This window comes from Schistocerca serialis, chromosome 9, assembly GCF_023864345.2.
Source record: "Schistocerca serialis cubense isolate TAMUIC-IGC-003099 chromosome 9, iqSchSeri2.2, whole genome shotgun sequence".
In the NCBI taxonomy this organism is placed as follows: domain Eukaryota; kingdom Metazoa; phylum Arthropoda; class Insecta; order Orthoptera; family Acrididae; genus Schistocerca; species Schistocerca serialis.
The window spans coordinates 466,246,653-466,273,456 of record NC_064646.1 but is presented as its reverse complement, the minus strand read 5'-3'; positions in this window follow the sequence as shown (position 1 = coordinate 466,273,456).

Genomic DNA, 26,804 nt, shown 5'->3' with positions numbered 1-26,804 from the left:
CTAAAATACACAAGGAGGGTGTGCCCCTACGTCCTATTGTCAGTAATATTGGGGCACCTACGTACACAACAGCCAAGTACCTGAAGGGTCTCCTGGCGGCTCCATATGTGGGGAAATGTATTCACCACATCCGCAACTCAGAAGATTTCCTGCAACGCCTCAAGCAACTGCACATCACAGATTCGGACATCATGGTTAGTTTTGATGCGGTATCGCTGTTCACCAGGGTCCCACTGAAGGATTCACTAGAACTGATTGCAGATAAATTTGATGGTGCTCTGTTGGACCTGTTCAGTCATACACTGACATCCACGTATTTCCTGTACAGAAACCAATATTACGAGCAAACTGAAGGTGTAGCTATGGGCAGCCCACTGTCCCCTGTGGTTGCCAACATGTTTATGGAGAGTTTTGAGGAGAGGGCATTGGAGACAGCCACATTCAAACCCACATGCTTCTTTAGGTATGTGGATGACACCTTCGTGATCTGGCCACATGGGATGGACAGGCTCAATGAGTTTCTTGAACATCTTAACTCATGCCACCCTAATATCAAGTTCACCATGGAAGTGGAGAAGAATGGCCAGCTGTCATTTCTGGATGTACTAGTCCAGAGGAAAGCAGATGGATCAATTGGCCACAGTGTGTACCGAAAAACCTACACACACTGATTTATATCTGCAGGCCAGCAGTTGTCACCACCCTGCACAGAAGAATGGGGTTCTGAAGACTTTGGTCCACAGAGCACGTGCCCTATCAGACCAAGAGAATCTACCCATAGAGATAGAACGTCTCAAAACAGTTTTCTCCAAGAATGGATACATGGACAGACAAATTGAGAGGGCACTCCGACCAGCCACTATACCAGAGGTTCCTGAAGAAGACCAAGATGAAGCAAGGAAGGTGGCATATCTGCCCTACGCTGGCTCTATTTCTGCCAGAATCAGTAGGATCCTGCGTAAACACAATATCAAGTGTGTTTTCTGTCCATCCAACAAGATCGGGGGACTGCTGGGGAGTGTCAAAGACGACCTGGGGTTACGAAAACCACGGATTTACAATATACCTTGCCAATGTGGCATCTCCTACATTGGCCAGACGACAAGAACTGTGGAGATCAGGTGCAAAGAACATCAGAGGCACACTAGATTAAGACAGGTGACTAAGTCAGCCATTGCTGAACACTGTCTAGAGCTAGATCATGCCATGAAGTATGAGGATACCAAGATTCTAGCACAAACACCCAGATTTTGGGACAGTGTCATAAGAGAATCGATTGAGATTAAAATGGCTGACGATCTTATGAATCGTGACACAGGGTACCAGCTAAGCAGAGCCTGGGATCCGGCTCTGGAATTGTTAAAGGAGCAACGGGGCCAGCTGCAACACTACACAAACAGAAGAACCAGAGACATGGAGATGGTAAACGAGCCCCTGACGGACTGCCAGGAGCACCAGACCGAAGATGGAACACCCAGAAGTGGGACTGGTAGGCGCGGACCGCAGAGGGAACATCCAGAGCCGCAGCAGATGAAAAACGGAGCGGCAACGCTCCAACAGGTCGTGGTGAGCGGGCGCGGACCGCAGGGGGAACGCCTGGTACCCCAGACCGTAGATGAAACCCCCAGGAGCGGGTTTGGTGGGCGCGGACCGCAGAGGGAACACCTAGAACCGCAGCGGACGGAAAACGGAGCAGCAACGCTCCAGCAGGTCACAGGGAATGGGCGCGGACCACAGAGGAAGCGCCTGCAGCCGTTGGTGGAGGGGGAAGTCCATAGGCATAAATACTGGCCAGATCCACTCGAGGAGCAGTCTCAGGTCGCACCTGATGAAGATCTCGAGCTACGTGACCGAAATATCGTGCAAGTACGACGCTGATATCCGGCAGAACACCCGACAACCCAAGATGTCATTAGATCGCCGGAAAAGCCTGAAGAGTTACAGCTAGATGTTTAATTATTTTTATATTATGCTTTAAGAATACAGACAAAATTACACAATCTGATGACTTACGATTGCGCGAATTATAACATTGTCTTTTGTTAGCAGGTTGACTACAAATATGTGGGAGCGAAGACATAATCTAGAAGAAAACCGCTAGTGCTGTGCACATAGCATTCTTCACACAGAATGTATCTACGTACAGTGGACGACTGCAGAAATAATTAGTTTCTTGGAAAGTAACAGCTCGATGTTTAGTTATTTTAATATTATGCATTAAGAATACAGTCAAAACTACACAATCTGATGACTTACGAGTGCGCGAATGATAACATTATCTTTTGTTAGCAGGTTGACTACAGATATGTGGGAGCGAAGACATAATCTAGAAGAAAACCGCTAGTGCTGTGCACATAGCATTCTTCACACCGTATGTATCTACGTACAGTGGACGACTGCAGAAATAATAAGTTTTTTGGTAAGTAACAGCTCGATGTTTAATTATTTTAATATTATGCATTAAGAAAACAGTCAAAACTACACAATCTGATGACTTACGAGTGCGCGAATGATAACATTTTCTTTTGTTAGCAGGTTGACTACAGATATGTGGGAGCGAAGACATAATCTAGAAGGAAACCGCTAGTGCTGTGCACATAGCATTCTTCACACCGAATGTATCTACGTACAGTGGACGAATGCAAAAATAATTAGTTTCTTGGAAAGTAACAGCTCGATGTTTAGTTATTTTAATATTATGCATTAAGAATACAGTCAAAACTACACAATCTGATGACTTACGAGTGCGCGAATGATAACATTTTCTTTTGTTAGCAGGTTGTCTACAGATATGTGGGAGCGAAGACATAATCTAGAAGAAAACCGCTAGTGCTGTGCACATAGCATTCTTCACACCGAATGTACCGACGTACAGTGGACGACTGCAGAAATAAGTAGTTTCTTGGAAAGTAACAGCTCGATGTTTAGTTATTTTAATATTATGCATTAAGAATACAGTCAAAACTACACAATCTGATGACTTACGAGTGCGCGAATGGTAACATTTTCTTTTGTTAGCAGGTGGTCTACAGATATGTTGGAGCGAAGACATAATCTAGAAGAAAACCGCTAGTGCCGTGCACATAGCATTCTTCACACCGAATGTATCTACGTACAGTGGACGACTGCAGAAATAATTAGTTTCTTGGAAAGTAACAGCTCGATGTTTAGTTATTTTAATATTATGCATTAAGAATACAGTCATAACTACACAATCTGATGACTTACGAGTGCGCGAATGATAACATTATCTTTTGTTAGCAGGTTGACTACAGATATGTGGTAGCGAAGACATAATCTAGAAGAAAACCGCTAGTGCTCTGCACATAGCATTCTTCACACCGTATGTATCTACGTACAGTGGACGACTGCAGAAATAATAAGTTTCTTGGAAAGTAACAGCTCGATGTTTAGTTATTTTAATATTATGCATTAAGAATACAGTCAAAACTACACAATCTGATGACTTACGAGTGCGCGAATGATAACATTATCTTTTGTTAGCAGGTTGACTACAGATATGTGGTAGCGAAGACATAATCTAGAAGAAAACCGCTAGTGCTCTGCACATAGCATTCTTCACACCGTATGTATCTACGTACAGTGGACGACTGCAGAAATAATAAGTTTTTTGGTAAGTAACAGCTCGAAGTTTAATTATTTTAATATTATGCATTAAGAATACAGTCAAAACTACACAATCTGATGACTTACGAGTGCGCGAATGATAACATTTTCTTTTGTTAGCAGGTTGACTACAGATATGTGGGAGCGAAGACATAATCTAGAAGAAAACCGCTAGTGCTGTGCACATAGCATTCTACACACCGAATGTATCTACGTACAGTGGACAACTGCAGAAATAATTAGTTTTTTGGTAAGTAACATCTCGATGTTTAATTATTTTAGTATTATGCATTAAGAATACAGTCAAAACTACACAATCTGATGACTTACGAGTGCGCGAATGATAACATTATCTTTTGTTAGCAGGTTGACTACAGATATGTGGGAGCGAAGTCATAATCTAGAAGAAAACCTCTAGTGCTGTGCACATAGCATTCTTCACACCGAATGTATCTACGTACAGTGGACGACTGCAGAAATAATTAGTTTTTTGGTAAGTAACAGCTCGATGTTTAATTATTTTAATATTATGCATTATGAATACAGTCAAAACTACACAATCTGATGACTTACGAGTGCGCAAATGATAACATTTTCTTTTGTTAGCAGGTTGACTGTAGTCAACCTGCTAACAATAGAAAATGTGGGAGCGAAGACATAATCTAGAAGAAAACCGCTAGTGCTGTGCACATAGCATTCTTCACACCGAATGTATCGACGTACAGTGGACAACTGCAGAAACGATTAGTTTTTTGGTAAGTAAACAGCTCGAAGTTTAATTATTTTAATATAATGCATTAAGAATACAGTAAAACTACACAATCTGATGACTTACGAGTTCGCGAATGATAACATTTTCTTTTGTTAGCAGGTTGACTACAGATATGTGGGAGCGAAGACATAATCTAGAAGAAAACCGCTAGTGCTGTGCACATAGCATTCTTCATACCGAATGTATCTACGTACAGTTGACGACTGCAGAAATAATTAGTTTTTTGGTAAGTAACAACTCGATGTTTAATTATTTTTACATTATGCATTAAGAATACAGTCAAAACTACACAATCTGATGACTTACGAATGCGCTAATGATAACAATTTCTTTGGTTAGCAGGATGACTACAGATATGTGGGGGCGGCGACATAATCTAGGTGAAAATCGCTAGTGCTGTGCACATAATATTCTTCACACCGAATGTATCTATGTACAGTGGACGACTGCAGAAACAATTAGTCTTTCTTTAACTAACAGCTCGATGATTAATTATTTTTATATTATGCTTTAAGAATACAGGTAAATTTACACAATCTGATGACTTACGAATGCGCTAATGATAACAATTTCTTTAGTTAGCAGGTTGACAACAGATATGTGGGGGTGGCGACATAGTCTAGAAGAAAATTGCTAGTGCAATTCACATAGCATTCTTCACACCGAATGTATCTACGTACAATGGACGACTGCAGAAATAATTAGTTTTTTGGTAAGTAAGAGCTCGTTAATTAATTATTTTAATATTATGCATTAAGAATATAGTCAAAACTACACAATCTGATGACTTACGAGTGCGCGAATGATAACATTTTCTTTTGTTAGCAGGTTGACAACAGATATGTGGGGGCGGCGACACAATCTAGAAGGAAACCGCTAGTGCTGTGCACATAGCATTCTTCACACCGAATGTATGTACGTACAGAGGACAACTGCAGAAATAATTAGTTTTTTGGTAAGTAACAACTCGATGTTTAATTATTTTAATATAATGCATTAAGAATACAGTCAAAACTACACAATCTGATGACTTACGAGTGCGCGAATGATTACATTTTCTATTGTTAGCAGGTTGACTTCAAATATGTGGGAGCGAAGACATAATCTAGAAGAAAACCGCTAGTGCTGTGCACATAGCATTCTTCACACCGAATGTATCTACGTACAGAGGACAACTGCAGAAATAATTAGTTTTTTGGTAAGTAACAACTCGATGTTTAATTATTTTAATATAATGCATTAAGAATACAGTCAAAACTACACAATCTGATGACTTACGAATGCGCGAATGATTACATTTTCTATTGTTAGCAGGTTGACTTCAAATGTGTGGGAGCGAAGACATAATCTAGAAGGAAACCGCTAGAGCTGTGCACATAGCATTCTTCACACCGAATGTATCTACGTACAGAGGACAACTGCAGAAATAATTAGTTTTTTGGTAAGTAACAACTCGATGTTTAATTATTTTAATATAATGCATTAAGAATACAGTCAAAACTACACAATCTGATGACTTACGAGTGCGCGAATGATTACATTTTCTATTGTTAGCAGGTTGACTTCAAATATGTGGGAGCGAAGACATAATCTAGAAGAAAACCGCTAGTGCTGTGCACATAGCATTCTTCACACCGAATGTATCTACGTACAGAGGACAACTGCAGAAATAATTAGTTTTTTGGTAAGTAACAACTCGATGTTTAATTATTTTAATATAATGCATTAAGAATACAGTCAAAACTACACAATCTGATGACTTACGAGTGCGCGAATGATTACATTTTCTATTGTTAGCAGGTTGACTTCAAATATGTGGGAGCGAAGACATAATCTAGAAGAAAATCGCTAGTGCTGTGCACATAGAATTCTTCACACCGAACGTATCTACGTACAGTGGACGACTGCAGAAATAATTAGTTTTTTCCTAAGTAACAGCTCGATGTTTAATTAATTTTCTATTATGCTTTAAGAATACAGACAAGATTACACAATCTGATGACTTTCGAGTGCGCTAATGATAACAATTTCTTTTGTTAATAGGCTGACAACAGATGTGTGGGGGCGGCGCAGAATCTAGAAGAAAATCGCTAGTGCTGTGCACATAGCATTCTTCACACCGAAAGTATCTACCTACAGTGGGCGACTGCAGAAAAAATTAGTTTTTTGGTAAGTAACAGCTCGATGTCTAATTATTTTCCTATTATGCTTTAAGAATACAGACAAAATTACACAATCTGATGACTTTCGAGTGCGCTAATGATAACAATTTCTTTTGTTAATAGGCTGACAACAGATGTGTGGGGGCGGCGCAGAATCTAGAAGAAAATCGCTAGTGCTGTGCACATAGCATTCTTCACACCGAAAGTATCTACCTACAGTGGGCGACTGCAGAAATAATTAGTTTTTTGGTAAGTAACAGCTCGATGTCTAATTATTTTCCTATTATGCTTTAAGAATACAGACAAAATTACACAGTCTGATGACTTACGTGTGTGCTAATGATAACAAATTCTTTTGTTAGCAGGTTGGCAACAGATATGTGGGGGCGGCGACATAATCTAGAAGAAAATCGTTAGTGCTGTGCTCATATCATTCTTCACATCGAATGTATCTACGTACAGTGGACGACTGCTGAAATAATTAGTTTTTTGGTAAGTAACAGCTCGATGTTTAATTATTTTTCTATTATGCTTAAAGAGTACTGACAAAATTACACAATCTGATGTCTTACAAGTGCGCTAATGATAACATTTTTCTTTTTTAAGCAGGTTGACAACAGACATGTGGGGGCGCGATATAATTTAGAAGATAATCGCTAGAGCTGTGCACATAGCATTTTTCACACCGAATGCATCTACGTACAGTGGACGACTTCAGAAATAATTAGTTTTTTGCTAAGTAATGGCTCGATGTTTATTTATTTTTATATTATGCTTTAAGAATACAGACAAAATTACACAGTCTGATGACTTACGTGTGTGCTAATGATAACAAATTCTTTTGTTAGCAGGTTGGCAACAGATATGTGGGGGCGGCGACATAATCTAGAAGAAAATCGTTAGTGCTGTGCACATATCATTCTTCTCACCGAATGTATCTACGTACAGTGAACGACTTCAGAAATAATTAGTTTTTGGTAAGTAACAGCTCGATGTTTAATTATTTTTCTATTATGCTTAAAGAGCACCTACAAAATTACACAATCTGATGACTTACAAGTGCGCTAATGATGACATTTTCTTTTGTTAGCAGTTTGACCTCAGATATGTGGGGGCGGCGACATAATCTAGAAGAAAATCGCTAGTGCTCTGCACATATCATTCTTCACATCGAATGTATCGACGTACAGTGGACGACTTCAGAAATAATTAGTTTTTTGCTAAGTAACAGCTCGATGTTTAATTATTTTTATATAATGCTTTAAGAACACAGATAAAGTTGCAAAATCTGGTGACTTACAAGTGCGCTAATGATAACAGTTTCTTTTGTTAGCAGGTTGACAACAGATATGTGGGGGCGGCGACATAATCTAGAAGAAAATCGCTAGTGCTGTGCACATAGCGTTCTTCACACTGAATGTATCTACCTACAGTGGACGACTGCAGGAATAATTAGTTTTTTAGTAAGTAACAGCTCGATGTTTAATTATGTTTATATTATGATTAAAGAGTACTGACAAAATTACACAATCTGGTGACTTACAAGTGCGCCAATGATAATAGTTTCTTTTGTTAGCAGGTTGACAACAGATATGTGGGAGCGGCGACTTTATCTAGAAGAAAATCGCTAGTGCTGTGCACATAGCATTCTTCACACCGAATGTATCTACCTACAGTGGACGTCTTCGTGAATATTTAGTTTTTTGGTTATTAACAGCGCGATGTTGAATTGTTTTTATATTATGCTTTAAGAACATAGATAAAGTTACAAAACGTGGTGCCTTACAAGTGCACTAATGATAACAATATCTTTTGTTGGCAGGTTGGCAACAAATATGTGGGGGCGGCGACATAATCTAGAAGTAAATCGCTAGTGCTGTGCACATAGCATTCTTCACACCGAATGTATCGACGTACAGTGGACGACTGCAGAAATAATTTGTTCTTTGGTAAGTAACAGCTCGATGTTTAATTATGTTTATATTATGATTAAAGAGTACAGACAAAATAACACAATCTGATGACTTACAAGTGCGCTAATGATAACATTTTTCTTTTTTAGCAGGTTGACAACAGATATGTAGGGGCGGCGACATAATCTAGAAGAAAATCACTAGTGCTGTGCATATAGCATTTTTCACACCGAATGTATCTACGTACAGTGGACGACTGCAGAAATAATTATTTTTTGCTAAGTAATGGCTCGATGTTTATTTTTTTTTATATTATGCTTTAAGAGTACAGACAAAATTACACAATCTGATGACTTACAAGTGCGCTAATGATAACATTTTTCTTTTTTAGCAGGTTGACAACAGATATGTGGGGGCGGCAACAGAATCTAGTAGAAAATCGCTAGTGCTGTGCACATAGCATTTTTCACACCGAATGTATCTACGTACAGTGGACGACTGCAGAAATAATTAGTTTTTTGCTAAGTAATGGCTCGATGTTTATTTATTTTTATATTATGCTTTAAGAATACAGACAAAATTACACAATCTGATGACTTACGAGTGCGCTAATGATAACATTTTCTTTTGTTAGCAGGTTGGCAACAAATATGTGGGGGCGGCGACATAATCTAGAAGAAAATCGCTAGTGCTGTGCACATAGCATTCTTCACACCGAATGTATCTACGTACAGTGGACGACTGCAGAAATAATTAGTTTTTTGGTAAGTAACAGCTCGATGTTTAATTATTTTAATATTATGCATTATGAATACAGTCAAAACTACACAATCTGATGACTTACGAGTGCGCAAATGATAACATTTTCTTTTGTTAGCAGGTTGACTGTAGTCAACCTGCTAACAATAGAAAATGTGGGAGCGAAGACATAATCTAGAAGAAAACCGCTAGTGCTGTGCACATAGCATTCTTCACACCGAATGTATCGACGTACAGTGGACAACTGCAGAAACGATTAGTTTTTTGGTAAGTAACAGCTCGAAGTTTAATTATTTTTATATAATGCATTAAGAATACAGTAAAACTACACAATCTGATGACTTACGAGTTCGCGAATGGTAACATTTTCTTTTGTTAGCAGGTTGACTACAGATATGTGGGAGCGAAGACATAATCTAGAAGAAAACCGCTAGTGCTGTGCACATAGCATTCTTCACACGGAATGTATCTACGTACAGTTGACGACTGCAGAAATAATTAGTTTTTTGGTAAGTAACAACTCGATGTTTAATTATTTTTACATTATGCATTAAGAATACAGTCAAAACTACACAATCTGATGACTTACGAATGCGCTAATGATAACAATTTCTTTGGTTAGCAGGATGACTACAGACATGTGGGGGCGAAGACATAATCTAGAAGAAAACCGCTAGTGCTGTGCACATAGCATTCTTCACACGGAATGTATCTACGTACAGTTGACGACTGCAGAAATAATTAGTTTTTTGGTAAGTAACAACTCGATGTTTAATTATTTTTACATTATGCATTAAGAATATAGTCAAAACTACACAATCTGATGACTTACGAGTGCGCGAATGATAACATTTTCTTTTGTTAGCAGGTTGACAACAGATATGTGGGGGCGGCGACACAATCTAGAAGGAAACCGCTAGTGCTGTGCACATAGCATTCTTCACACCGAATGTATGTACGTACAGAGGACAACTGCAGAAATAATTAGTTTTTTGGTAAGTAACAACTCGGTGTTTAATTATTTTAATATAATGCATTAAGAATACAGTCAAAACTACACAATCTGATGACTTACGAGTGCGCGAATGATTACATTTTCTATTGTTAGCAGGTTGACTTCAAATATGTGGGAGCGAAGACATAATCTAGAAGGAAACCGCTAGTGCTGTGCACATAGCATTCTTCACACCGAATGTATCTACGTACAGAGGACAACTGCAGAAATAATTAGTTTTTTGGTAAGTAACAACTCGATGTTTAATTATTTTAATATAATGCATTAAGAATACAGTCAAAACTACACAATCTGATGACTTACGAGTGCGCGAATGATTACATTTTCTATTGTTAGCAGGTTGACTTCAAATATGTGGGAGCGAAGACATAATCTAGAAGAAAATCGCTAGTGCTGTGGACATAGAATTCTTCACACCGAACGTATCTACGTACAGTGGACGACTGCAGAAATAATTAGTTTTTTCCTAAGTAACAGCTCGATGTTTAATTAATTTTCTATTATGCTTTAAGAATACAGACAAGATTACACAATCTGATGACTTTCGAGTGCGCTAATGATAACAATTTCTTTTGTTAATAGGCTGACAACAGATGTGTGGGGGCGGCGCAGAATCTAGAAGAAAATCGCTAGTGCTGTGCACATAGCATTCTTCACACCGAAAGTATCTACCTACAGTGGGCGACTGCAGAAAAAATTAGTTTTTTGGTAAGTAACAGCTCGATGTCTAATTATTTTCCTATTATGCTTTAAGAATACAGACAAAATTACACAATCTGATGACTTTCGAGTGCGCTAATGATAACAATTTCTTTTGTTAATAGGCTGACAACAGATGTGTGGGGGCGGCGCAGAATCTAGAAGAAAATCGCTAGTGCTGTGCACATAGCATTCTTCACACCGAAAGTATCTACCTACATTGGGCGACTGCAGAAAAAATTAGTTTTTTGGTAAGTAACAGCTCGATGTCTAATTATTTTCCTATTATGCTTTAAGAATACAGACAAAATTACACAGTCTGATGACTTACGTGTGTGCTAATGATAACAAATTCTTTTGTTAGCAGGTTGGCAACAGATATGTGGGGGCGGCGACATAATCTAGAAGAAAATCGTTAGTGCTGTGCACATATCATTCTTCACATCGAATGTATCTACGTACAGTGGACGACTGCTGAAATAATTAGTTTTTTGGTAAGTAACAGCTCGATGTTTAATTATTTTTCTATTATGCTTAAAGAGTACTGACAAAATTACACAATCTAATGTCTTACAAGTGCGCTAATGATAACATTTTTCTTTTTTAAGCAGGTTGACAACAGACATGTGGGGGCGCGATATAATTTAGAAGATAATCGCTAGAGCTGTGCACATAGCATTTTTCACACCGAATGCATCTACGTACAGTGGACGACTTCAGAAATAATTAGTTTTTTGCTAAGTAATGGCTCGATGTTTAAATATTTTTCTATTATGTTTAAAGAGTACCGACAAAATTACACAATCTGATGTCTTACGAGTGCGCTAATGATAACATTTTCTTTGTTAGCAGGTTGAACTCTGATATGTGGGAGCGGCGACATAATCTAGAAGAAAATCGCTAGTGCTGTGCACATATCATTCTTCACACCGAATGTATCTACGTACAGTGGACGACTGCAGTAATAATTAGTTCTTTGCTAAGTAACAGCTCGATGTTTAATTATTTTTATATAATGTTTTAAGAACACAGATAAAGTTACAAAATCTGGTGACTTACAAGTGCGCTAATGATAACAGTTTCTTTTGTTAGCAGGTTGACAACAGATATGTGGGGGCGGCGACATAATCTAGAAGAAAATCGCTAGTGCTGTGCACATAGCGTTCTTCACACTGAATGTATCTACCTACAGTGGACGACTGCAGGAATAATTAGTTTTTTAGTAAGTAACAGCTCGATGTTTAATTATGTTTATATTATGATTAAAGAGTACTGACAAAATTACACAATCTGGTGACTTACAAGTGCGCTAATGATAATAGTTTCTTTTGTCAGCAGGTTGACAACAGATATGTGGGAGCGGCGACATAATCTAGAAGAAAATCGCTAGTGCTGTGCACATAGCATTCTTCACACCGAATGTATCTACCTACAGTGGACGTCTTCGTGAATATTTAGTTTTTTGGTTATTAACAGCGCGATGTTGAATTGTTTTTATATTATGCTTTAAGAACATAGATAAAGTTACAAAACGTGGTGCCTTACAAGTGCACTAATGATAACAATATCTTTTGTTAGCAGGTTGGCAACAAATATGTGGGGGCGGCGACATAATCTAGAAGAAAATCGCTAGTGCTGTGCACATAGCATTCTTCACACCGAATGTATCGACGTACAGTGGACGACTGCAGAAATAATTTGTTTTTTGGTAAGTAACAGTTCGATGTTTATATTATGATTAAAGAGTACAGACAAAATTACACAATCTGATGACTTACAAGTGCGCTAATGATAACATTTTTCTTTTTTAGCAGGTTGACAACAGATATGTAGGGGCGGCGACATAATCAAGAAGAAAATCGCTAGTGCTGTGCATATAGCATTTTTCACACCGAATGTATCTACGTACAGTGGACGACTGCAGAAATAATTATTTTTTGCTAAGTAATGGCTCGATGTTTATTTTTTTTTTTTATGCTTTAAGAGTACAGACAAAATTACACAATCTGATGACTTACAAGTGCGCTAATGATAACATTTTTCTTTTTTAGCAGGTTGACAACAGATATGTGGGGGCGGCGACAGAATCTAGTAGAAAATCGCTAGTGCTGTGCACATAGCATTTTTCACACCGAATGTATCTACGTACAGTGGACGACTGCAGAAATAATTAGTTTTTTGCTACGTAATGGCTCGATGTTTATTTATTTTTATATTATGCTTTAAGAATACAGACAAAATTACACAATCTGATGACTTACGAGTGCGCTAATGATAACATTTTCTTTTGTTAGCAGGTTGGCAACAAATATGTGGGGGCGGCGACATAATCTAGAAGAAAATCGCTAGTGCTGTGCACATAGCATTCTTCACACCGAATGTATCCACCTCCAGTGGACGACTGCAGAAATAATTAGTTTTTTGGTAAGTAACAGCACAATGTTTAATGATTTTTTTATTATGCTTAAAGAGTACTGACAAAATTACACAATCTGATGACTTACAAGTGCGCTAATGATAACAATTTATTTCGTTAGCACGTTGACAACAGATATGTGGGGGCGGCAATCTAGAAGAACATCGCTAGTGCTGTGCACATAGCATTCTTCTCACCGAATGTATCTACCTACAGTGGACGTCTTCGTGAATAATTAGTTTTTTGGTTATTAACAGTGCGATGTTGAATTGTTTTTATATTATGCTTTAAGAACATAGATAAAGTTACAAAATCTGGTGCCTTACAATTGCACTAATGATAACAATATCTTTTGTTAGCAGGTTGGCAACAAATATGTGGGGGCGGCGACATAATCTAGAAGAAAATCGCTAGTGCTGTGCACATAGCATTCTTCACACCGAATGTATCCACCTACAGTGGACGACTGCAGAAATAATTAGTTTTTTGGTAAGTAACAGCACAATGTTTAATGATTTTTTTATTATGCTTAAAGAGTACTGACAAAATTACACAATCTGATGACTTACAAGTGCGCTAATGATAACATTTCATTTCGTTAGCACGTTGACAACAGATATGTGGGGGCGGCGACATAATCTAGAAAAAAATCGCTTGTGGTGTGCACATAGCATTCTTCACACTGAATGTATCTACGTACAGTGGACGACTGCAGAAATAATTACTTCGTTGCTAAGTAACAGCTCGATGTTTAATTATTTTTATATAATGCTTTAAGAACACAGATAAAGTTACAAAATCTGGTGACTTACAAGTGCGCTAATGATAACAGTTTCTTTTGTTAGCAGGTTGACAACAGATATGTGGGGGCGGCGACATAATCTAGAAGAAAATCGCTAGTGCTGTGCACATAGCATTCTTCACACCGAATGTATCTACCTACAGTGGACGACTGCGGAAATAATTAGTTTTTTGGTAAGTAACAGCACAATGTTTAATGATTTTTTTATTATGCTTAAAGAGTACTGACAAAATTACACTATCTGATGACTTGCAAGTGCGCTAATGATAACATTTTTCTTTTTTAGCCGGTTGACAACAGATACGTGGGGGCGGCGACATAATGTAGAAGAAAATCGCTAGTGCTGTGCACATAGCATTCTTCACACCGAATGTATCTACCTACAGTGGACGTCTTCGTGAATAATTAGTTTTTTGGTTATTAACAGCACGATGTTGAATTGTTTTTATATTATGCTTTAAGAACATAGATAAAGTTACAAAATCTGGTGCCTTACAAGTGCACTAATGATAACAATATCTTTTGTTAGCAGGTTGGCAACAAATATGTGGGGGCGGCGACATAATCTAGAAGAAAATCGCTAGTGCTGTGCACATAGCATTCTTCACACCGAATGTATCCACCTACAGTGGACGACTGCAGAAATAATTAGTTTTTTGGTAAGTAACAGCACAATGTTTAATGATTTTTTTATTATGCTTAAAGAGTACTGACAAAATTACACAATCTGATGACTTACAAGTGCGCTAATGATAACAATTTATTTCGTTAGCACGTTGACAACAGATATGTGGGGGCGGCAATCTAGAAGAACATCGCTAGTGCTGTGCACATAGCATTCTTCTCACCGAATGTGTCTACCTACAGTGGACGTCTTCGTGAATAATTAGTTTTTTGGTTATTAACAGCGCGATGTTGAATTGTTCTTATATTATGCTTTAAGAACATAGATAAAGTTACAAAATCTGGTGCCTTACAATTGCACTAATGATAACAATATCTTTTGTTAGCAGGTTGGCAACAAATATGTGGGGGCGGCGACATAATCTAGAAGAAAATCGCTAGTGCTGTGCACATAGCATTCTTCACACCGAATGTATCCACCTACAGTGGACGACTGCAGAAATAATTAGTTTTTTGGTAAGTAACAGCACAATGTTTAATGATTTTTTTATTATGCTTAAAGAGTACTGACAAAATTACACAATCTGATGACTAACAAGTGCGCTAATGATAACATTTCATTTCGTTAGCAGGTTGACAACAGATATGTGGGGGGGGCGACATAATCTAGAAAAAAATCGCTTGTGGTGTGCACATAGCATTCTTCACACTGAATGTATCTACGTACAGTGGACGACTGCAGAAATAATTACTTCGTTGCTAAGTAACAGCTCGATGTTTAATTATTTTTATATAATGCTTTAAGAACACAGATAAAGTTACAAAATCTGGTGACTTACAAGTGCGCTAATGATAACAGTTTCTTTTGTTAGCAGGTTGACAACAGATATGTGGGGGCGGCGACATAATCTAGAAGAAAATCGCTAGTGCTGTGCACATAGCATTCTTCACACCGAATGTATCTAGCTACAGTGGACGACTGCAGAAATAATTAGTTTTTTAGTAAGTAACAACTCGATGTTTAATTATTTTTATATTATGCTTTAAGAGTACAGACAAAATTGCACAATCTGATGACTTACAAGTGCGCTAATGATAACATTTCAATTCGTTAGCACGTTGACAACAGATATGTGGGGGCGGCGACATAATCTAGAAAAAAATCGCTTGTGCTGTGCACATAGCATTCTTCACACCGAATGTATCTACGTACAGTGAACGACTTCAGAAATAATTAGTTTTTGGTAAGTAACAGCTCGATGTTTAATTAGTTTTACAGTATGCTTAAAGAGTACGGACAAAATTACACAATCTGATGACTTACGAGTGCGCTAATGATAACATTTTCTTTGTTAGCAGGTTGACCTCACATATGTGGGAGCGGCGACATAATGTAGAAGAAAATCGCTAGTGCTGTGCACATAGCATTCTTCACACCGAATGTATCTACCTACAGTGGACGACTGCGGAAATAATTAGTTTTTTGGTAAGTAACAGCTCGATGTTTAATTAGTTTTACAGTATGCTTAAAGAGTACGGACAAAATTGCACAATCTGATGACTTACGAGTGCGCTAATGATAACATTTTCTTTGTTAGCAGGTTGACCTCAGATATGTGGGAGCGGCGACATAATGTAGAAGAAAATCGCTAGTGCTGTGCACATAGCATTCTTCACACCGAATGTATCTACTTACAGTGGACGACTGCAGAAATAATTAGTTCTTTGCTAAGTAACAGCTCAATGTTTAATTAGTTTTACAGTATGCTTAAAGAGTACGGACAAAATTGCACAATCTGATGACTTACGAGTGCGCTAATGATAACATTTTCTTTGTTAGCAGGTTGACCTCAGATATGTGGGAGCGGCGACATAATGTAGAAGAAAATCGCTAGTGCTGTGCACATAGCATTCTTCACACCGAATGTATCTACTTACAGTGGACGACTGCAGAATTAATTAGTTCTTTGCTAAGTAACAGCTCAATGTTTAATTAGTTTTACAGTATGCTTAAAGAGTACGGACAAAATTGCACAATCTGATGACTTACGAGTGCGCTAATGATAACATTTTCTTTGTTAGCAGGTTGACTTCAGATATGTGGGAGCGGCGACATAATGTAGAAGAAAATCGCTAGTGCTGTGCACATAGCATTCTTCACACCGAATGTATCTACTTACAGTGGACGACTGCAGAAATAATTAGTTCTTTGCTAAGTAACAGCTCAATGTTTAATTAGTTTTACAGTATGCTTAAAGAGTACGGACAAAATTGCACAATCTGATGACTTACGAGTGCGCTAATGATAACATTTTCTTTGTTAGCAGGTTGACCTCAGATATGTGGGAGCGGCGACATAATGTAGAAGAAAATCGCTAGTGCTGTGCACATAGCATTCTTCACACCGAATGTATGTACTTACAGTGGACGACTGCAGAATTAATTAGTTCTTTGCTAAGTAACAGCTCAATGTTTAATTAGTTTTACAGTATGCTTAAAGAGTACGGACAAAATTGCACAATCTGATGACTTACGAGTGCGCTAATGATAACATTTTCTTTGTTAGCAGGTTGACCTCAGATATGTGGGAGCGGCGACATAATGTAGAAGAAAATCGCTAGTGCTGTGCACATAGCATTCTTCACACCGAATGTATCTACTTACAGTGGACGACTGCAGAATTAATTAGTTCTTTGCTAAGTAACAGCTCAATGTTTAATTAGTTTTACAGTATGCTTAAAGAGTACGGACAAAATTGCACAATCTGATGACTTACGAGTGCGCTAATGATAACATTTTCTTTGTTAGCAGGTTGACCTCAGATATGTGGGAGCGGCGACATAATGTAGAAGAAAATCGCTAGTGCTGTGCACATAGCATTCTTCACACCGAATGTATCTACTTACAGTGGACGACTGCAGAATTAATTAGTTCTTTGCTAAGTAACAGCTCAATGTTTAATTAGTTTTACAGTATGCTTAAAGAGTACGGACAAAATTGCACAATCTGATGACTTACGAGTGCGCTAATGATAACATTTTCTTTGTTAGCAGGTTGACCTCAGATATGTGGGAGCGGCGACATAATGTAGAAGAAAATCGCTAGTGCTGTGCACATAGCATTCTTCACACCGAATGTATCTACTTACAGTGGACGACTGCAGAATTAATTAGTTCTTTGCTAAGTAACAGCTCAATGTTTAATTAGTTTTACAGTATGCTTAAAGAGTACGGACAAAATTGCACAATCTGATGACTTACGAGTCCGCTAATGATAACATTTTCTTTGTTAGCAGGTTGACCTCAGATATGTGGGAGCGGCGACATAATGTAGAAGAAAATCGCTAGTGCTGTGCACATAGCATTCTTCACACCGAATGTATCTACTTACAGTGGACGACTGCAGAATTAATTAGTTCTTTGCTAAGTAACAGCTCAATGTTTAATTAGTTTTACAGTATGCTTAAAGAGTACGGACAAAATTGCACAATCTGATGACTTACGAGTGCGCTAATGATAACATTTTCTTTGTTAGCAGGTTGACCTCAGATATGTGGGAGCGGCGACATAATGTAGAAGAAAATCGCTAGTGCTGTGCACATAGCATTCTTCACACCGAATGTATCTACTTACAGTGGACGACTGCAGAATTAATTAGTTCTTTGCTAAGTAACAGCTCAATGTTTAATTAGTTTTACAGTATGCTTAAAGAGTACGGACAAAATTGCACAATCTGATGACTTACGAGTGCGCTAATGATAACATTTTCTTTGTTAGCAGGTTGACCTCAGATATGTGGGAGCGGCGACATAATGTAGAAGAAAATCGCTAGTGGTGTGCACATAGCATTCTTCACACCGAATGTATCTACTTACAGTGGAAGACTGCAGAAATAATTAGTTCTTTGCTAAGTAACAGCTCAATGTTTAATTAGTTTTACAGTATGCTTAAAGAGTACGGACAAAATTGCACAATCTGATGACTTACGAGTGCGCTAATGATAACATTTTCTTTGTTAGCAGGTTGACCTCAGATATGTGGGAGCGGCGACATAATGTAGAAGAAAATCGCTAGTGGTGTGCTCATAGCATTCTTCACACCGAATGTATCTACTTACAGTGGACGACTGCAGAAATAATTAGTTCTTTGCTAAGTAACAGCTCAATGTTTAATTAGTTTTACAGTATGCTTAAAGAGTACGGACAAAATTGCACAATCTGATGACTTACGAGTGCGCTAATGATAACATTTTCTTTGTTAGCAGGTTGACCTCAGATATGTGGGAGCGGCGACATAATGTAGAAGAAAATCGCTAGTGCTGTGCACATAGCATTCTTCACACCGAATGTATCTACTTACAGTGGACGACTGCAGAATTAATTAGTTCTTTGCTAAGTAACAGCTTGGTGATTATTTATTTTTATATTATGCTTTAAGAATTTTGACAAAATTACACAATCTGCTGACTTACGAATGCGCTAATGATAACATTTTCTTTTGTTAGCAGGTTGACAACAGATATGTGGGGGCGGCGACATAATCTAGAAGAAAATCGCTAGTGGTGTGCACATAGCATTCTTCACACCGAATGTATCTATTTACAGTGGACGACTGCGGAAATAATTAGTTTTTTGGTAAGTAACAGCTCGATGTTTAATTAGTTTTACAGTATGCTTAAAGAGTACGGACAAAATTGCACAATCTGATGACTTACGAGTGCGCTAATGATAACATTTTCTTTGTTAGCAGGTTGACCTCAGATATGTGGGAGCGGCGACATAATGTAGAAGAAAATCGCTAGTGCTGTGCACATAGCATTCTTCACACCGAATGTATCTACTTACAGTGGACGACTGCAGAAATAATTAGTTTTTTGGTAAGTAACAGCTCGATGTTTAATTAGTTTTACAGTATGCTTAAAGAGTACGGACTGAATTGCACAATCTGATGACTTACGAGTGCGCTAATGATGACATTTCCTTTGTTAGGAGGTTGACCTCAGATATGTGGGAGCGGCGACATAATGTAGAAGAAAATCGCTAGTGCTGTGCACATAGCATTCTTCACACCGAATGTATCTACTTACAGTGGACGACTGCGGAAATAATTAGTTTTTTGGTAAGTAACAGCTCGATGTTTAATTAGTTTTACAGTATGCTTAAAGAGTACGGACTAAATTGCACAATCTGATGACTTACGAGTGCGCTAATGATAACATTTTCTTTGTTAGCAGGTTGACCTCAGATATGTGGGAGCGGCGACATAATGTAGAAGAAAATCGCTAGTGCTGTGCGCATAGCATTCTTCACACCGAATGTATCTACTTACAGTGGACGACTGCAGAATTAATTAGTTCTTTGCTAAGTAACAGCTCGGTGATTAATTATGTTTTTATTATGCTTTAAGAATTTTGACAAAATTACACAATCTGCTGACTTACGAATGCGCTAATGATAACATTTTCTTTTGTTAGCAGGTTGACAACAGATATGTGGGGGCGGCGACATAATCTAGAAGAAAATCGCTAGTGGTGTGCACATAGCATTCTTCACACCGGATGTATCTACGTACAGTGGACGACTGCAGAAATAATTAGTTCATTGCTAAGTAACAGCTCGATGTTTAATTATTTTTATATAATGCTTTAAGAACACAGATAAAGTTACAAAATCTGGTGACTTACAAGTGCGCTAATGATAACAGTTTCTTTTGTTAGCAGGTTGACAACATATATGTGGGGGCGGCGACATAATCTAGAAGAAAATCGCTAGTTCTGTGCACATAGCATTCTTCACACTGAATGTATCTACTTACAGTGGACGACTGCAGAAATAATTAGTTTTTTGGTAAGTAACAGCTCGATGTTTAATTAGTTTTACAGTATGCTTAAAGAGTTCGGGCAAAATTGCACAATCTGATGACTTACGAGTGCGCTAATGATAACATTTTCTTTGTTAGCAGGTTGACCTCAGATATGTGGGAGCGGCGACATAATGTAGAAGAAAATCGCTAGTGCTGTGCACATAGCATTCTTCACACCGAATGTATCTACCTACAGTGGACGACTGCGGAAATAATTAGTTTTTTGGTAAGTAACAGCTCGATGTTTAATTAGTTTTACAGTATGCTTAAAGAGTACGGACAAAATTGCACAATCTGATGACTTACGAGTGCGCTAATGATAACATTTTCTTTGTTAGCAGGTTGACCTCAGATATGTGGGAGCGGCGACATAATGTAGAAGAAAATCGCTAGTGCTGTGCACATAGCATTCTTCACACCGAATGTATCTACTTACAGTGGACGATTGCGGAAATAATTAGTTTTTTGGTAAGTAACAGCTCGATGTTTAATTAGTTTTACAGTATGCTTAAAGAGTACGGACAAAATTGCACAATCTGATGACTTACGAGTGCGCTAATGATAACATTTTCTTTGTTAGCAGGTTGACCTCAGATATGTGGGAGCGGCGACATAATGTAGAAGAAAATCGCTAGTGCTATGCACATAGCATTCTTCACACCGAATGTATCTACTTACAGTGGACGACTGCGGAAATAATTAGTTTTTTGGTAAGTAACAGCTCGATGTTTAATTAGTTTTACAGTATGCTTGAAGAGTACGGACAAAATTGCACAATCTGATGACTTACGAGTGCGCTAATGATAACATTTTCTTTGTTAGCAGGTTGACCTCAGATATTTGGGAGCGGCGACATAATGTAGAAGAAAATCGCTAGTGCTGTGCACATAGCATTCTTCACACCGAATGTATCTACGTACAGTGGACGACTGCAGAAATAATTAGTTCTTTGCTAAGTAACAGCTCGGTGATTAATTATTTTTATATTATGCTTTAAGAATTTTGACAAAATTACACAATCTGCTGACTTACGAATGCGCTAATGATAACATTTTCTTTTGTTAGCAGGTTGACAACAGATATGTGGGGGCGGCGACATAATCTAGAAGAAAATCGCTAGTGGTGTGCACATAGCATTCTTCACACCGAATGTATCTACGTACAGTGGACGACTGCAGAAATAATTAGTTCATTGCTAAGTAACAGCTCGATGTTTAATTATTTTTATATAATGCTTTAAGAACACAGATAAAGTTACAAAATCTGGTGACTTACAAGTGCGCTAATGATAACAGTTTCTTTTGTTAGCAGGTTGACAACAGATATGTGTGGGCGGCGACATAATCTAGAAGAAAATCGCTAGTGCTGTGCACATAGCATTCTTCACACCGAATGTATCTACTTACAGTGGACGACTGCAGAAATAATTAGTTTTTTGGTAAGTAACAGCTCGATGTTTAATTAGTTTTACAGTATGCTTAAAGAGTACGGACAAAATTGCACAATCTGATGATTACGAGTGCGCTAATGACAACATTTTCTTTGTTAGCAGGTTGACCTCAGATATGTGAGAGCGGCGACATAATGTAGAAGAAAATCGCTAGTGCTGTGCACATAGCATTCTTCACACCAAATGAATCTTCCTACAGTGGACGACTGCAGAAATAATTAGTTTTTTGGTAAGTAACAGCTCGATGTTTAATTAGTTTTACAGTATGCTTAAAGAGTACGGACAAAATTGCACAATCTGATGACTTACGAGTGCGCTAATGATAACATTTTCTTTGTTAGCAGGTTGACCTCAGATATGTGGGAGCGGCGACATAATGTAGAAGAAAATCGCTAGTGCTGTGCACTTCACACCGAATGTATCTACCTACAGTGGACGACTGCAGAAATAATTAGTTCTTTGCTAAGTAACAGCTCGGTGATTAATTATTTTTATATTATGCTTTAAGAATTTTTACAAAATTACACAATCTGCTGACTTACGAATGCGCTAATGATAACATTTTCTTTTGTTAGCAGGTTGACAACAGATATGTGGGGGCGGCGACATAATCTAGAAGAAAATCGCTAGTGGTGTGCACATAGCATTCTTCACACCGAATGTATCTATTTACAGTGGACGACTGCGGAAATAATTAGTTTTTTGGTAAGTAACAGCTCGATGTTTAATTAGTTTTACAGTATGCTTAAAGAGTACGGACAAAATTGCACAATCTGATGACTTACGAGTGCGCTAATGATAACATTTTCTTTGTTAGCAGGTTGACCTCAGATATGTGGGAGCGGCGACATAATGTAGAAGAAAATCGCTAGTGCTGTGCACATAGCATTCTTCACACCGAATGTATCTACTTACAGTGGACGACTGCAGAATTAATTAGTTCTTTGCTAAGTAACAGCTCGATGTTTAATTAGTTTTACAGTATGCTTAAAGAGTACGGACAAAATTGCACAATCTGATGACTTACGAGTGCGCTAATGATAACATTTTCTTTGTTAGCAGGTTGACCTCAGATATGTGGGAGCGGCGACATAATGTAGAAGAAAATCGCTAGTGCTGTGCACATAGCATTCTTCACACCGAATGTATCTACTTACAGTGGACGACTGCAGAAATAATTAGTTTTTTGGTAAGTAACAGCTCGATGTTTAATTAGTTTTACAGTATGCTTAAAGAGTACGGACAAAATTGCACAATCTGATGACTTACGAGTGCGCTAATGATAACATTTTCTTTGTTAGCAGGTTGACCTCAGATATGTGGGAGCGGCGACATAAGGTAGAAGAAAATCGCTAGTGCTGTGCACATAGCATTCTTCACACCGAATGTATCTACGTACAGTGGACGACTGCAGAAATAATTAGTTCATTGCTAAGTAACAGCTCGTTGTTTAATTATTTTTATATAATGCTTTAAGAACACAGATAAAGTTACAAAATCTGGTGACTTACAAGTGCGCTAATGATAACAGTTTCTTTTGTTAGCAGGTTGACAACAGATATGTGTGGGCGGCGACATAATCTAGAAGAAAATCGCTAGTGCTGTGCACATAGCATTCTTCACACCGAATGTATCTACTTACAGTGGACGACTGCAGAAATAATTAGTTCTTTGCTAAGTAACAGCTCAATGTTTAATTAGTTTTACAGTATGCTTAAAGAGTACGGACAAAATTGCACAATCTGATGACTCACGAGTGCGCTAATGATAACATTTTCTTTGTTAGCAGGTTGACCTCAGATATGTGGGAGCGGCGACATAATGTAGAAGAAAATCGCTAGTGCTGTGCACATAGCATTCTTCACACCGAATGTATCTACTTACAGTGGACGACTGCAGAAATAATTAGTTCTTTGCTAAGTAACAGCTCAATGTTTAATTAGTTTTACAGTATGCTTAAAGAGTACGGACAAAATTGCACAATCTGATGACTCACGAGTGCGCTAATGATAACATTTTCTTTGTTAGCAGGTTGACCTCAGATATGTGGGAGCGGCGACATAATGTAGAAGAAAATCGCTAGTGCTGTGCACATAGCATTCTTCACACCGAATGTATCTACTTACAGTGGACGACTGCAGAAATAATTAGTTCTTTGCTAAGTAACAGCTCAATGTTTAATTAGTTTTACAGTATGCTTAAAGAGTACGGACAAAATTGCACAATCTGATGACTCACGAGTGCGCTAATGATAACATTTTCTTTGTTAGCAGGTTGACCTCAGATATGTGGGAGCGGCGACATAATGTAGAAGAAAATCGCTAGTGCTGTGCACATAGCATTCTTCACACCGAATGTATCTACTTACAGTGGACGACTGCAGAAATAATTAGTTCTTTGCTAAGTAACAGCTCAATGTTTAATTAGTTTTACAGTATGCTTAAAGAGTACGGACAAAATTGCACAATCTGATGACTCACGAGTGCGCTAATGATAACATTTTCTTTGTTAGCAGGTTGACCTCAGATATGTGGGAGCGGCGACATAATGTAGAAGAAAATCGCTAGTGCTGTGCACATAGCATTCTTCACACCGAATGTATCTACTTACAGTGGACGACTGCAGAAATAATTAGTTCTTTGCTAAGTAACAGCTCAATGTTTAATTAGTTTTACAGTATGCTTAAAGAGTACGGACAAAATTGCACAATGTGATGACTCACGAGTGCGCTAATGATAACATTTTCTTTGTTAGCAGGTTGACAACAGATATGTGTGGGCGGCGACGTAATGTAGAAGAAAATCGCTAGTGCTGTGCACATAGCATTCTTCACACCGAATGTATCTACTTACAGTGGACGACTGCAGAAATAATTAGTTCTTTGCTAAGTAACAGCTCAATGTTTAATTAGTTTTACAGTATGCTTAAAGAGTACGGACAAAATTGCACAATCTGATGACTCACGAGTGCGCTAATGATAACATTTTCTTTGTTAGCAGGTTGACCTCAGATATGTGGGAGCGGCGACATAATGTAGAAGAAAATCGCTAGTGCTGTGCACATAGCATTCTTCACACCGAATGTATCTACTTACAGTGGACGACTGCAGAAATAATTAGTTCTTTGCTAAGTAACAGCTCAATGTTTAATTAGTTTTACAGTATGCTTAAAGAGTGCGGACAAAATTGCACAATCTGATGACTCACGAGTGCGCTAATGATAACATTTTCTTTGTTAGCAGGTTGACAACAGATATGTGTGGGCGGCGACGTAATGTAGAAGAAAATCGCTAGTGCTGTGCACATAGCATTCTTCACACCGAATGTATCTACTTACAGTGGACGACTGCAGAAATAATTAGTTCTTTGCTAAGTAACAGCTCAATGTTTAATTAGTTTTACAGTATGCTTAAAGAGTACGGACAAAATTGCACAATCTGATGACTCACGAGTGCGCTAATGATAACATTTTCTTTGTAAGCAGGTTGACCTCAGATATGTGGGAGCGGCGACATAATGTAGAAGAAAATCGCTAGTGCTGTGCACATAGCATTCTTCACACCGAATGTATCTACCTACAGTGGACGACTGCGGAAATAATTAGTTTTTTGGTAAGTAACAGCTCGATGTTTAATTAGTTTTACAGTATGCTTAAAGAGTACGGACAAAATTGCACAATCTGATGACTTACGAGTGCGCTAATGATAACATTTTCTTTGTTAGCAGGTTGACAACAGATATGTGTGGGCGGCGACATAATCTAGAAGAAAATCGCTAGTGCTGTGCACATAGTATTCTTCACACCGAATGTATCTACCTACAGTGGACGACTGCGGAAATAATTAGTTTTTTGGTAAGTAACAGCTCGATGTTTAATTAGTTTTACAGTATGCTTAAAGAGTACGGACAAAATTGCACAATCTGATGACTTACGAGTGCGCTAATGATAACATTTTCTTTGTTAGCAGGTTGACAACAGATATGTGTGGGCGGCGACATAATCTAGAAGAAAATCGCTAGTGCTGTGCACATAGCATTCTTTACACCGAATGTATCTACCTACAGTGGACGACTGCGGAAATAATTAGTTTTTTGGGAAGTAACAGCTCGATGTTTAATTAGTTTTACAGTATGCTTAAAGAGTACGGACAAAATTGCACAATCTGATGACTTACGAGTGCGCTAATGATAACATTTTCTTTGTTAGCAGGTTGACCTCAGATATGTGGGAGCGGCGACATAATGTAGAAGAAAATCGCTAGTGCTGTGCACATAGCATTCTTCACACCGAATGTATCTACTTACAGTGGACGACTGCAGAAATAATTAGTTCTTTGCTAAGTAACAGCTCAATGTTTAATTAGTTTTACAGTATGCTTAAAGAGTACGGACAAAATTGCACAATCTGATGACTCACGAGTGCGCTAATGATAACATTTTCTTTGTTAGCAGGTTGACAACAGATATGTGTGGGCGGCGACATAATGTAGAAGAAAATCGCTAGTGCTGTGCACATAGCATTCTTCACACCGAATGTATCTACTTACAGTGGACGACTGCAGAAATAATTAGTTCTTTGCTAAGTAACAGCTCAATGTTTAATTAGTTTTACAGTATGCTTAAAGAGTACGGACAAAATTGCACAATCTGATGACTCACGAGTGCGCTAATGATAACATTTTCTTTGTTAGCAGGTTGACAACAG